Below are 3,519 nucleotides of genomic sequence, written 5' to 3'. Positions count from 1 at the left end.
TAGCCGCAAATTTTATCGATGCGTTATTAAGATAAGTAGATATACCCAGATCACGTGACTGATGTTGTGACTTTGGTGTTTACATAGTCGTGATAAATCCTGGCCAGGTATTTCAAATGAAGTCTATTTTTTCTGCTCTATTTATAATGAAAATATAAATTACAAGTGCACATAAATAAAAGAAAAAAACAAACATTAATTTGTTAATTTTTGTTGTGCTGTGAAATATGTGTGATTCCACCAACCTGCCAATTACTTTGTCTTGTGACTTTGGATTTCTTTTTCTCTCTCTTCAATTTGTTTTGATAAATTTATTTATTTACGTATCGATCAATTAATTTTGATTTTTCTCCAACATGAAGTCCAATCTCTTGGTTTTTATCATTTTTCTGGTGCATTGTTTGTTTGTTTGATTAATCAACGTCCTATTAACAGCTATGGTCATGTAAGGACGGCCTCCCATGTATGCAGTAAAATGCGTGTATATTCATGTTGTGTCTAGTCTTGTATAGTGAAACTGTTGCCCTTTTTATAGTGCTATATCACTGAAGCATGCCGCCGCAGACACCAAGCAACACACCCCACCCGGTCAGGCATTTAATTAATAGTGGATATTATTGAAATTAATCTACAACTGTGAGTCTCTTTGTTGGATTGATAGAGAATTAAACTGATGTGATCCAGATTGACAAGTGAGTGGAGAGAAGGGATGTAAAGGGACATATTAGAATTCGTTACTGTCATATGCATGCATTTTCATATGTTTTCATTAAGTATTCTCGGATTTATTTTCTTAGTTATAGTAACGATAATAATCCACGTGGATAATGACCCGTTGTTTACTCTGATCAAGCTTGGTATGAATAACGATTCTTCTTTTCATGCGACTATTTTCTATGTGGGCAAATAGGTAATAGCTCAGTTGTTTCACAACATACGGTAACTGGAAATGATACATTATATCAAGGACGTATACGAGAAGGATAAGTAATACTGGGTTTTGGGGAAGTACAAGGCAGGGGCTTTTGTTTGTGCGACGACTGATTTTCTTTGATATCCGCCGGCGCAGCCTTTGATGTAGCTTGCGGGTGCGAGGGTTACCGTCTTACTTTCTGAAGCGGGCCGTCATTTCATGAGCTGTCGTATTTTTTAACGCAAATTTAAGACATATCCGCTAAATATTCCGTACTTAAAGCAGTAATGAAAGTTGTGAAATTTAATAAACTTTACATTGGTGTTTCGTTTGACTCGATAAGACAAATATTTGTTAAGAAAAATGGTTTTTATTCCCGGTTCATAGGCGTCTCGCATGGTGCATAGTAATGTAAAGGGACAGTCACGAATCCTTCTCACTTATAAATTCTTTATTTTTGATTTAAACATATTTCATTGTGTAATTTTATATACAATGGGATTGGACATAAGTTTTCCAACTTATATGAAGCCCTCTCCCTACAGAATTATATAACTGAGAATACAAAAATGGCAAAAATATACAGATTTACAAGATTTTAGAGAGAGAGAGAGAGAGAGAGAGAGAGAGAGAGAGAGAGAAAGAGAGAGAGAGAGAGAGTTTATTTTAATAAATGTAAATAATTACTTAATTTATTGAAGTGTATGTATTTGTAATCACTCCCGATGCTGACGACTGAAGTTGTACTGATCGCTGTTCTTGTCTCGCTGCTTTACTTAGAGTTCATCACATCCCGTGCCTTGGTATCTTTCTCCTGTCAATCTGTTGCTTTCTTAATTACGTTTCTCTTCGTTAGCCAGCATCGGAAGGATATTAAGAAACATATTTTATTACATGTAGTTCATATTATAAATAGGAAACGTAAGAGGAGGAGGGAGGGGGTTAAAACCTATTACAGTCAGTTATTATTATTTCCTTTATTTCCTCCAATATTGAAGAGTTTACAGAAAACAATACATAAATAAAGAAAGAAACATTCTAACATACACACGTTACACACATATATACATATCTATCAATACAAGAAAATACTATTAGATATTCGACTACATTTGCCATTATCTAATAGCGGAGAATGCTTATAATAATTAGCTACAAACATATGTAGACGAGACATCACAAATGATACATACTGTTTGTAATAACAGATATATACGTATCAAGAGTCTATATATAAGGCTAGCACAAAAACATACATAATACAAATACTCTGGAGTTCACAAGATTTAGCATACATATAACTTCAGTTGAAGTTAATACAATCAAATATTTGCCTAAAAAAAGAAAAGAAAAAAGGTCAGTTATGAATACCACTTTGTACGAACATTTTGTTAACAATAATAATTGAATTTAGTCTAAAGTCTTCCAGTTCATTTTGAGATAAATGGTAGTTAAATAGTCCACCAAGAAGAACATGCAGTAGATGATATTTTGACATTGAATTGAGATAAAAAACAAAATCTATATCTTTCACAGTACTGATAATACACCACAGTTGGTCTCGCAAGGAATGAAGTTGTTTAATGTTCGCAATAATTGAATTCTCTGGTCAGCGTAATTATTACAGAAGAAGTGATGGGCATCTTCAATGGGAAGCCCACATTGGCATTGCTGGTAATCTATTAAATTAGAGCGGAATAAATCATTTTTAGGGTACTGCATCTATTTCTTAATCTGGCATGCAATATATTTGCGGTTCTATTTCCAATAGAATAATAAATAGGTACTTTCGTAAGATTATTTGGAGACTTTTTTAAAATGCTATATGAAACACTATTTCTAATATTTATATCTAGCTGGTTCCAAAGTCGGATAGTGGATGGAAAATACGATACGTTTGAAAGCCGGAGACGGAAATAAGGTAAATTAAAGTTGTTAGCATTTCGAAGATTATAGGAAGAATTTTCTTAGACTAATGGGGGTAATAATGTATAGAGGTAGTTGGGTGTAATTTTGTTATTTATTTTGTGAAATAGTTGTAGTTTTCTACGGGAACGACGGGAAGTAAGTGGTTCTAGACCGCTTTCCAAATACAGTGAATTTGTGCTAGCATAAGACGGTAGACCAGTAATTATTCTAGAAGATTCAAGCTGAAGTTTTTCTAATTTTTCTGCGTCACTAAGAGAACACCTGTCCCATCCCAAACCTCACAACAGTATTCAAACAGTGGCCGAATATGTGACTATATTATTTTTTATAAAGTGACTTTTTTTCTAATTTTTTGCGTTCACTATAGAGCACTCGCCACCCAAACCTCACAACAGTATTCAAACAGTGGCGAATATGTGACTTTTTATATTATTTTTTTTTATTAAAGTCTGTTTATTAAGAGGTTATTTAAGTTTTCGAAGAACACTTACCTGTTTTGATACCTGTTTACATATATTATCAATGTGGATATTCCATTTACAATTAGCTTCCAAAGTTACTCCTAAGTGCTTATGGTTATCTACAAAATCTACACTTACATTATTGAATTTGATATCGATTAGGTGATCATGTTCCGTATTAGAAATAAGTAAAGCTTCGTCTTTTGGGGGTTAAAA

This window comes from Argopecten irradians, chromosome 4 (genome assembly GCF_041381155.1).
Source record: "Argopecten irradians isolate NY chromosome 4, Ai_NY, whole genome shotgun sequence".
Taxonomy (NCBI): Eukaryota; Metazoa; Mollusca; class Bivalvia; order Pectinida; family Pectinidae; genus Argopecten; species Argopecten irradians.
The sequence above is the reverse complement of the archived record's forward strand: the minus strand, read 5'-3'. Positions refer to the sequence as shown.